At 38.3% G+C, this 12,407-nt stretch overlaps 1 protein-coding gene across 1 annotated transcript in view; it reads right to left on the bottom strand.

Annotated features, from left to right (window-relative positions):
- The window catches only part of LOC143282720 (ciliary microtubule associated protein 1A-like), a 20,764-nt gene extending 16,715 nt beyond the window's left edge, over positions 1-4,049 (bottom strand). Inside the window, exon 1 of the mRNA XM_076588441.1 lies at positions 3,907-4,049. The gene's annotated coding sequence lies outside the window, so the exon portion shown is untranslated. The remainder of the gene's footprint in view (positions 1-3,906) is intronic.
- Positions 4,050-12,407: the final 8,358 nt, after the last annotated feature.

Here is a 12,407-nt window from a genome sequence, read left to right on the forward strand (position 1 = left end):
GCGTCATGCTTTTGTTGTTGTTGTTGTTGTTGTTGTTTTAAACTGACGACCAGAAACTGAACAGTGTGTGTGTGTGTGTGTGTGTGTGTGTGTGTGTGTGTGTGTGTGTGTGTGTGTGTGTGCACGCGCGCGCGCGCGTGTGTGTGTGTGCGCGTGTGTGTGTGTGTGAGAGAGAGAGAGAGAAGTACAGACACAGACAGACAGACACAGAGAGACAGACAGAGACTAGGAGAGACAGACAGACAGACAAATACAGACAGACAGAGACAGAGAGAGTGAAACAGGAAGAGACAGAGACAGGCAGACACAGAGAGGCTTAATCATTATAAAAGAAAGAGGAATCGAGAACGATGGGTGCCTGCCACTCTGATTCTGCCCACGGGCAGTTTTAATACTACCGTGTTCTCTCCACGGACACTGTTGTAAGGCTAAACAAATCTTTAACAAACAAAAGAGTGCCAGACCAAAGCACCCTACCCGCACCCCCACCCCTCACCTCACCCACCCACCCACCATCCCCCACCCCACCCCACCCCCCCACACACACCCTGGCCCCCTCAGTGACAGATAAAACATGCCAGCAATGGAAACCTTGGCACAGAGGAGGCACACAGGGAGAACACCACGAAGGTTCACACACACACACACACACACACACACACACCTCGTTAGGTAAACCACCCTTCGAATGTGTGTGTGTGTGTGTGTGTGTGTGTGTGTGTGTCTGTGTGTGTGTGTCTGTGTGTGTCTGTGTGTGGACAGTGGCCAAGAATGAACAGTGAGTATACCTACCACGTCAGGCCAAACTTCGTGAATATAAACGGTACGTATGAGACCAACAGGTAATAGCCATAGGTAAAGACTTTTTTTTTTTACCTACCTTCCCCCCACCTATAAGAAAATGACATTCGTGCAGCTGGTTGACTTTTGGCAGGTACAAAATGGTGGGATAGTTTTGCTTTTTTTCTTCTTCTTCTTCTTTTGTTTCTCATGAATATCAATAAATTATGAGTACATGGAAGTCTCTGCAGATCTGTTTTGTTTTGTTTTGTTTTTACTTACCTTTTCTATTCCAAATTACCCAAGCCCTCACACCCTGCTCCCAAGACGGGAAAAAAAAACAAAAAAAACCTTAGCAAATTCCAGATCTTTCCTACTTCCTTTGAGCAGTTAAGACCAAGAAAGACTTAGCTGGAATGAAAGTGTGAAGGGGGGTGGGGGTGGGGGGGGGGGCTGAAAGCATACACAATTTGTTGTATTGTATTTCTTTTTATCACAACAGATTTCTCTGTGTGAAATTCGGGCTGCTCTCCCCAGGGAGAGCGCGTCGCTACACTACATGCCGCCCCCTTTTTTTTTTCCTTTTTTTTTCATGCGTGCAGTTTTTTATTTGTTTTTCCTACTGAAGTGGATTTTTCTACAGAATTTTGCCAGGAACAACGCTTTTGCTGCCGTGGGTTCTTTTACGTGCGCTAAGTGCATGCTGCACACGGGACCTCGGTTTATCATCTCATCCGAATGACTAGCATCCAGACTACCACTCAAGGTCTAGTGGAGGAGGAGAAAATATCGGCGTCTGAGTAGTTATATTCCACCCCTTGAGGACTTTCGTTTCACTGCTGACTGTCAACTCTCTCTTCCCACCACACGCTAGATGGTACAGTTGGATGGATGAAGTAAGTGAGTAACTGAGCAAGTAAGTAATTACAAGTCTTGTTACTGCTGCTAATATGACTGCTTATATGCTGTTGGCTGTTGCTGTTTCTCACTCTGAGGCAATTACTAGTAAAGAATTGTTTATAACAATGTGCATATCTAATGTCACTTGAAGCACAGTTTTATGACAGTGACCAACACATCAACAACAGCAGCAACAACAGTAACACATCGCGTGCGCGTGCACATGCACACACACACACACACACACACACACACATATATATATATATATATATATATATATATATATATATATATATATATATGTATGTATATATATATATATATATGCAAAAACATGTAATAAGCATGTACACACACACACACAAACCAGCATACAGGACAACCCCAAACTACTTTGGAAACATTTGCATATCTCAAACAGCTGTTGGCGAGGGTGGGGACAGTACTTAGAGTCAGTGAATGTTATCAGCAATGGCTGCCAAGAGAAACAGGTCAGCTGTTATCAACGAGCATCAAGACGAGATTGATTTAAAAAAAGAAATTATCATGGAAAGCTGATACCACACGGAGGTCCATACATCCACTTCTAAAAAAAAAAAAAAAAGGGAATATACCCAATATGTTATTGATCAGAAGTGTCACATACCATCATGAAATTGCTTATAAATAGCATATAGCCATGACTGATAAAGAGTGTGCATATGTATGTGCAGGGTGGGTTTAGATATGTGAGTTTGTGTGGAAATGTGTGTGTGTGTATGTATGTATGTGTGTGTGAGTGTGTGTCTGTCTGTGTGTGTGTGTGTGTGTGTGTGTCTGTGTATGTGTCTGTGTGTCTGTGTGTATCTGTGTCTGTGTCTGTGTACACACACACCAAAACATGCACAGGCATGAACACATGATTTTTTTTCAAAGAACACAATCATTCACAAACAGAGAAACATTCACCTTCCTTGATCTTCTCTTTTGCTACATACATACTTAATAAGTCTTTCAAAGAAAATTTCATAATATGAAGAAAAAACAATTGCCATTAAAAACACTTAATAAGTCTTTCAAAGAAAATTTCATAATATGAAGAAAAACAATTGCCATTAAAAACACTTAATAAGTCTTTTAAACAAGCTTTCATAATATGAAGAAAAAACAATTGCCATTAAAAACACTTAACAGCAATAGTATAAATTACTGAATCTGTTTCCACTTTGTTCCAGATGGTTTCCAGATCCAAGCGGAAAGAATCTACAGAATACCTGCATACACACACACACACACACACACACACACACACACACACACTTATATACTCACCTGGCACATAATCTATGTATACGCTCAAAACTGAATTGCAGTTCTCTTTTTTTATAATGCTGATGTACACAGCTTGTGTTCATAGATTTGACTGTGGAACTCAGTTTAACAGTTTTACATCGATTATTGAAGTATGACAAACACAGACTACAATGAATAAATGGATAAATCTAAAAGCATTTTACAATACGTCATACATCTGTTTTTCTGTGTTTGTTTGTACATCTTTTTTTCTTTCTTTTTTTAAAGTATATATTTTCTTCATCTTCTTTTTCTTTTTTGTTGTTGTTGTTTTAAGCACACATTTCAAAAGCTCAATCAGTTCTTGACAGAGATATGGAGAGAGAATGAGAAAAGTTCGGGGGAAGGGGGGTGGGAGGGGGAGGAAAGGAAAGCGAGGGGGAGAGTGTAAGACTAAACTCTTTAATTTCCAAGATGATAGCTTTGTGCTTTTTTTTTCCGTCCAGTACACTACATAGTACACCACAAACTAAAAAAAAAATAAATAAAAATAAAATGCCAGTATGAAATAAGAGAAGAAGAAAAAACACAAGACGAGGAAACACCCATACACAAAACAAAAACAAACTGAAACAAACAAACAAACAAAAAACCAAGACTGCGAGAGATGACGCCGAACATTTATCGATCAATCAAGAAATCAGTAAGAACCCTCGACCCTGTCCACACAAACATGTTCACCAAGCCACACACGCAAAGAATCTGCTCACACATCACAAGAGTCTTATAAGAGACAGATCAATTTTGATCGTCTGCTCGCACGCAACATATACTGGCACGCGCTCAAACCGACGTCAACCGCTAAAAACCTTCCAATTTAAACCAGTTTTACCAACAAAGATTTACTACCAGACGCTGAGAGCGCTGTCGAGGGTCTTAACAGATAATTACCTGAACACTTGCTGGCAGGGAGGGGCGACAGGAGGAGGGAGTCCCTCTTCTTCTTCTTCCACTCGGAGTTACCCTGTGTCGAGTTTGCTGGATCAACATGGAGACCTCCAACCCTGTCCGCGTGACCTTTTCGCGCGATCTCATTGGAGGAGGCCCTTAGTGATCGCTTCCTAGAAACAGGGGGAGAGTAGTTTGGTGGACAGTACGGAGTGACCCGAGTGGTGGCGGAAACGCCCGGTGTGAAACTCCTCCCTCGGAAAAGCTCCCGACGGAATAAATCATGCGTGGCGAGAATGTTACAGCGAGTTTGCAGAGGAATTTCAGTCTTCCAAAACCTTTTGCCTGAAAGATGTAATGGCTCCATGATGCCTACCACAAAACGGAATGTCGCTCGCGTGACAGAGTTAGGTTATGCAAAAAGAAACTGACAAATAAATATGTATGATAAAAGGAAAGAAAGCAAAAGGTGTATATTGGTGTGTCCAGAGTAATTTGTGTGTGTGTGTGTGTGTGTGTGTGTGTGTGTACATGATTCTACCCAAGTTAACAAATTCTTCTAACTGTGTGTGTGTGTGTGTGTGTGTGTGCGTGTGTGTGTGCATGCATGTGAAAAGTAATTTGTCTAGACCTCAATCAGTGATAATCATGATTGATGGAAAAAGATCCTTAAAACAGCTTGTAGAGAATTCATAGTTTTCATTGTTTGTCAATGTGTTTGTCTGCTTATCAATTAGCATAAACCTTTCTTTTTTTTTAATTTTTTGCATACAGCTTCATCATTATTGACTTTTAACATTTTCTGAAAACTCTCTCTTCCTCTCCCTCTTTAACACACACACAAATGAACACATGCATGCCCACCTAAGCATGCATGTACAGATACACATGCACGCATGCACTCAAACACACACACACACGCATGGACTCGTGCGCACACACACACACGCATGGACTCGTGCACACATGCATACACACACATACATACATACACACACACGCGCGCGCGCACACACACACACACTCATATACAGCACTTAAAAAAGACCCTAATAACACACATGGGAGTCTTTTGAACTTTTAATGCAATGAATTTCTCCCTGTGCAAAAATAACATTATATAAATATATACACAGCTTTTCTCAAAAATTGAATCACCTGACCAAATCTGTACAATATATCTTTAACATACACCTAAAAAGTATAATTATGCACAAGTTTAACATAAAATGAATTTAAAAGAATCAATAGAAGACATAAAACTATTTCTTAACCCTAAAAAAGAAACAGCAAATAATGTCCACAAGTGAAATCAGATATGGAAGAAAAGAAAGATTGTCACTGATAATATGAAAGTTAATCCTTAACCCTGGACATGACAGAACAAATGTTAACGGTGTAACAGAAATGCAAGTGTGCCAATCTTAATATTAAGCCTTGTAATGCAAATGAAAAACAAAAATAAAATGGTTTCTAACATTATTTCCAATGCCCCAAATCCATGATTCAGCCAACTGGTGATAACAACAAAACAATCATTTGTGAAAAAACAACTCCAAAAAATGCTATCACACACACACACACACACACACGTGTGCGCACACACACACACACCCATGTGACAGCCCTTTACAAGTTATGAAAATGAAGAAAACCCCTGACTCAGCATTGGTTATCTTTTGTGAATAATTCAAGTATGTAAAATTATCTTAAACACCTTCACCTGAATAGTCAGTAACTTATCATTATGGGTGTCTATGTCAGATTGACTAAGTAATTTCTAAGAAACAAAATGCAAGTAATCTTCATTATGGTGTAATTTTTAGCTTATATCATGTGCATTCCTTCTAAACGCAACCCTCATCGAATATGCATCAACTGCATGCAAGGAAAAAGGAAACCTTTAATTTATTTTTATCTTTTAAACATGAAATCAACACACACACACACACACACACACACACACACAAGCAGTGATAAAACTAACATGACGCAATGTGATGGGAGTGTTGGCTTAGTGGTCAGGTATCCACCTAGGAAACAAGAGTATCTGAGCATACTTGTTCAATTCCAACATTCACCAATATTTTCTACCCTTCCACTAGACCTTACATGGTGGTCTGGACACTAGTCATTCAGATGAGATACAGAGCTGGACACTAGTCATTCAGATGAGATACAGAGCTGGACACTAGTCATTCAGATGAGATACAGAGCTGGACACTAGTCATTCAGATGAGATACAGAGCTGGACACTAGTTATTCAGATGAGATACAGAGCTGGACACTAGTCATTCAGATGAGATACAGAGCTGGACACTAGTCATTCAGATGAGATACAGAGGTCTAGTGTGCAGCATGCACTTAATGCATGTAAAAAAAAAAAAAAACAAAGGGGGGGGCAACAAAAAGGGTTATCCCTGACAAAATTCTGTTGGAGAATCCACTTTGAAAGGAAGACAAAATAAAATTGCAGACAGACATCAACGAAAAAAAAAAAAGGGGGTGTGCTCTCAGTGTAGTGATGTGCTCTCCCTGAGGAGAGCAGCCCGAATTTCACACAGAAAAATATGTTGTGACAAGAAAAAAAAAAAGACTAATATAATACAATCCAATACAATATGATACAGCACAGTGCAATACAATGCAATACAATGCAATACAATGCAACACTTTTTTCTCCTCTCTGTTATCCCCTGTCTCTTTCCTCCCCAAACCAATACACCACCCCTGTGTGTGTGTGGGTGGGTGGGTGGGTGGGTTTAACAAACTAAAAACATCATGGTATGGGCATGACCTATCTACCTTTGTAAAAGTACTACCAAAGTGGTGTCTTTCAAATCTAATCAATTCTACCAAGTATACAGGTTGACCATCAATGCTTAAAAAAAGAAAATCTATTACCAACAAGGCCTCCCCCTTGATTTAAATGAGTTTTGTCCCCACTATGATTTATCACCATCAAAAGAAAACAAAATGAGGCAACAAAGATAAACAATTATATCAACTGCATTTTAACCAGCTGACAAAACAACATCTTACCCTAGAATTGTTTAAAAAAAACACTGCAATAAATTAAAAACTTTTCAGTCAATTACTTGTAAGAAAAATTAAAAACAGCCATAAATTAAATCTTTTCAGCCTACTACTGATTATCAAAAATGGAAAACTCTGACTTAAAGATTTAACAACAATCACCTGCAGTTCAGATTCAGGTTGAATGAAATAAAGTACCTGTACCTGTACTGATTTCTCTCTCACACACACTGAAAGTTTTTTCTGTTGTTTTTTTTTCAGGAAGATGAACTGAGACAAGATCATCATCAGGGCCACAAAACCTGCTTCTGTCTGTTCCCTGAACTGAGAAAAAGAGCATGTACAATTACACATAATGGTCATTTACATTAAAGACAGAAAGCACTGGTTAATGATCACCATGCCGCTTTCTCATTTAATCTTTAATAACATAGTACACTCACACACTATGCATGTACAAAAATATACATATGCACACAAAATCATACAACCGTAAATGTATGAGCACACACACACACACATGTATGCGTGTGTGCGTGCAAACACACACACACACACACACACACACACACCACATTTATACCCAGCATCTTTACATAAGTAAAATCAAAACACAGACATGACCAGCACTTCATTAATAAAATGTTCTCGAAAACATCAGCATTCCTCATTCCCAGCAGTTTCCATTTCACACCTATCTTAGAGAAAAGAGAGGCAGGTGAAAAAAAAACATGTACAAATATCTTTAAACAAAAATATATTTGTTTTTCAAACAAGAATACAGCATTTCAAAAGTGCACACATGACAGGTATCCATACATATATACACTTTTCATGAGAAATAATAATACGTATGGAGAGAGAGAGCAGGGAGATACAGCAAGTCCATCTCCTAGAATCATAAATCAAATTACACCTTGCAATAACAAGATACAGCTGCCTGATCACAAGTCAGAAATGTTGCATTATGTTACCTGTGAATGTGTGCATGCATGCGTGCGTGCATGTGTAGTGTAAGTAATAAAGAGAAACGAAGTAGGGTATACATTAACAAAGTGGTGTATAGTGGAATGTAGTTTCAAGTGGTGTAATTCCTACTTCTCATATTTGAAATCACTATCAAATATAGATCAAATAACACAACACCCAAAGCACTGCAATACATTTACATTAAGAGTAAGCCCCAAATGATATAACAAACAGCTCTATTCAAGTAAAATCCATATATACAGTGTTTACTTTATAATCATATAGGTTTTTGAAATATTGAGATTTTACAAGTCAGTGGCATTAGCAACAAAGTGTCACACACACACACACACACACACACACACACACACACACACTTCAACATTTTTAAAAGTCATAATGTTTCCTAATGAAAGATATATACTGAGATAAAAACAACAAACACAATTCTATTGCCATTTTATAAAGATGAAAGAAATCTTTTGCTGTTTATCTAAACAGGTATCTTTAAAAAATAAAAAAAACTATCTAGCAGAAGGCAGAATTATTATGAATCTAGGGAAAATCAAAGAAACATTTGTAGTAGAAGTAGTGATGATAGTGTTGACAGGAGGATGAAAACAACAAAAGCAGTACCACCACCACTACCAGAGGTTCCACCAGAAGTGCTGGAGTAGTGGTCTGGCGGTAACGCGTCCACCTAGGAAGCCAGAGAATCTGAGCATACAGGATCAAATCCCACACTTGCCAGTATTTTCTTCCTCTCTACTAGACCTTCAGTGGTGGTCTGGACGCTAGTCATTCAGATGAGACAATAAACCAACAATCAATACTGGTGGTAAAGTGGTGGCAGTAATCATCGTTGCCACATTTTTTTTTCTTTAAAAATAGCAGGCTGTGGCAACAACAAAAAAAGAAAGAAAAGTAGTGATTGTGGTAGCTGCAGTCATATCAACAGCTAAAAGCAACACTGGTATTAACATGTAATTGAAGGTTTGACAGTGTTGCTTTTAAAGTCTAGGCGACTGCACAGGGCCATATCAGAATTGCCCAACTATATAGAAATTTGACCGTGTTGAGCACAAAACCCTGTCACATCTTGAAAAAAAAAAAAGCCATGCATAACATGTTCATGACATATTACCTTAAACATTAAGCCCCTTAAGGAAAATAAGACTTGGCTGTATTGAGGATATAGGCCCTTATAGCTGCATAATGCATCATCCCCAGATTACAAAAAAAAAAAAAAAAAAAATCATTAAAAAGGGATAAAAATACTTCAAAGCAAAACGAAAATCTAAAGTTTAAATGATTAAAGTCATGCAACACTGCAGTGCCTATCCCAGTGTTCACAACATCACTACCTAATCACCAGAGCAAAACAACACAGATAGTGTATCATAGACCATGGAAAAGGGAGAGAAAAAGTGTCAAAGCATGGGGAATTGATTGGAAAAGGCAGAAAAGGCAGATAATGGTGAAGGGGGGGGAGGTGGAGGAGGGGGGGGGGGGTCAGAAATAAAGAGAGCCATAGAAAAGAGGAAATTTCAAGCACATAATTTCCAAAAGGCAGGGATGCTATTCATACTGAAAGAGCATCCAACTGAGGGCAAGGGATAGGGGGGGGTGGGGGTGGGGAGTCACCACAGCAATGGCACAACTGTTGCGGGAGTATAGTAGTGACTGTGGTAGTTACAAAAAAGAAAGCAGCAAAAAGATATTACTTCCAATGCTATGCCATGCCAAAGCCATGCAATTTTTTTTTTTAATCAAGAGCTGTGTGTGTGTGTGTGTGTGTGTGAGTGTGCACCCATGCATGGGTGTGTGAGAGAGAGAGTGTGTGTGTGTGTGTGTGTGTGTGAGTGAGTGTGCACCCATGCATGGGTGTGAGAGAGAGAGAGAGAGTGTGTATGTGTGTGTGTGTGTGCACTCATGGTTGTGTTGCTTGCTATGCAGGCATTTCATTTGTTTCTTATTGTTTCTATTGTGTGGGGGTTTTGTGTGTGTGTGTGTGTGTGTGTGTGTGTGTTTTCAAACGAATTTTTTATTAATATTTTTGTGTTTACACTGTTCATATGAATACAGAAAATATACACAGAGAAAGTAAATATGCATCGTGAATACAACAATCATGCATTCTACATTTTACATGAGCCCAGTAAACGCAAATATGCCCTTATTAGTTATATATAATAAAGGCTTATGTGTAAACAGATCTATCTGAATGCGTTTGTGTGTTGACGGTGCTGTGAACAAACAACCAAAGTGTGAAAAACGTTATGTGCCTCACATGAATCGTTCATTCAATCATTCATTACAATTGTAACAGCAATCCAAAGTAACAATGCCATTAACTTGCAGTCATGAGAACAGCTGATACATCAAGATCAATTCAAACATTCAAAGTTCTTAGGATTTTGAGTACCTGGTATTTATTTGGTCCAATTTAGTTGATCTGACTTCTTCATTATTTGAAACATATTGCAAAATTAAGTAATGATAATTAGGTGACATGCAGAATTTTGTTTTGACAGTGTCCTATATGCGTAAGTAAGTAAGAGAGAGAATGTGTGTGTGTGTGTGTTGTATGTGTTTTGTGTGTGTATGTGGTAAACCCACAGAGAAAAAAAAGGTTGCCAAGCCTTCTAAAATACAATCACATCCACACCAACAACTGAGAACTAAATGCCGATTTTAGCAGTGGCAGCCACCAATAAATAAAAACATCTTTGCATGCTGATGAGAATTAATATGACCTTTTTTTCCCCCCATCATCCTTCATTCACTGTTTTAATCAACTTGTGTTGATTGTGTGCACTGTGCATACATATATTCAAGTATATACAAAGTGTGCAAGTGTGTGCATGTGTGTGAGTGCATGTGTGTGTGTGTGTGTGTGTTTATGGTGTGTGGAGAGCAGTGTATGTTTTGTGTATGTGTGTGTGTGTGTGTATGTGCATGTATGTGAAGGTGAGAGCACATGTGTGTGAATACAACAGATTATTGATCTTGTACATTATGAACATGAAGCAAAAATTTAAAAAAAGGAAAAAGAAAACAAAATAAAACAAAACATAACAAAAAAAAAAGCAAACAAACAATAATGAAATCACACACTGCCATATTGCACGGTCTACATAATCTCAACTTAGCACATGGTGAATGCATAAAATTTCCATTCCAATCAATAAATACTGTATCATCACCCAACACAAGCATTGCAAAAGATCTCCATGGTAACATCAGCAGTACATAAAAATCATAATCCAATGTTCACAAAGGGCAAATACCCTTCCATTCTCTGCAGAAGAAACAAAAGTTTACAAATTCTGTTCCAGCTATAATACAAATACACACACAATATCAGAGAGAGAGAGAGAGAGAGCCAGTCCAGACTACAATGGCAGTGTGTGCCCCCAATGCCTGTCACCACCTAATATTTAATACATGAAATCATACACACCCCTGTATTCAGCTTGAACCACCTTCATAAATCAATAATACACTCATTCACACTTAAAAAAATGTTTCAGATCATTTCAGAAAAGCAAGTGTGTTTTCATAAAATGCTAAAAGAAAAAAAATGGAGAGATGGGTTAATAATGCAGGCAGCATAAGTTCTACCACTGGCCTGTCATTGAATACACTAACGGCTGTTTCAGGCAAACATGCGCCATGAACAGTTTGAAAAATGCACTGAAAACTGCGTTTGAAAAACTCATGTTCTAGCTAAAAAAATTTACAGTGTGAGTTATTCAGTGGTTTATATATAAACAATAGCTGTGGTTTTTCATGATAAAAAATGGAAATGTACAAATGCGGAAAAAAAAAAAAAAAAGTAGCTCTGGTTATGAGTGGTGCTCATAAAACTGACAGCATATTCCGCTGTTTGCCTAAAAAAATCAGCATTATTTCACCATACCCCCAAGATATAAAAACTGTGTGAATTAAGTGGTACATAACTTTTTGTGAACCCTGTATGCTTCAGATGACATGCTTTAGTTTCAAATATGAACCTGCATCTTGTGTGCTATACATGGAAAAACTGATGGAGGGGGGTGGACAGAATACTATATGAAGTAGTACATTCCTTTGTCACAAAGAATGAAAGAGAAATCAAAGACGCAAGCCGACAAAATAATGTTTTGCGAACCTTGGCAGGCCTGATTATTGAGTTGAAATCACCAACTAATGAGAATAAAAGTCCATCAAATGCACAAGAAAAAAAATAAAGGAGAATAATCACATTTTCCCCAACATGTTTAGGCACATGCACATGCACACACACACAAACACACACACACTTTCATACACACATACACTCTCTCTCTCTCTCTCTCTCTCTCTCTCTGTGTCTCAGCTGTTATATCATAATGATGATATGTTTCAAGGAACATTGAACAATTTCTATAAATGCAGAGTAAGATACAAGACTTTCCATGATCTCATGACAAAACATAATAATACCAAAGATACATTCATTTCATCAGATCAGTCTC

Source organism: Babylonia areolata, chromosome 6, assembly GCF_041734735.1.
Source record: "Babylonia areolata isolate BAREFJ2019XMU chromosome 6, ASM4173473v1, whole genome shotgun sequence".
Lineage (NCBI taxonomy): Eukaryota > Metazoa > Mollusca > Gastropoda > Neogastropoda > Buccinidae > Babylonia > Babylonia areolata.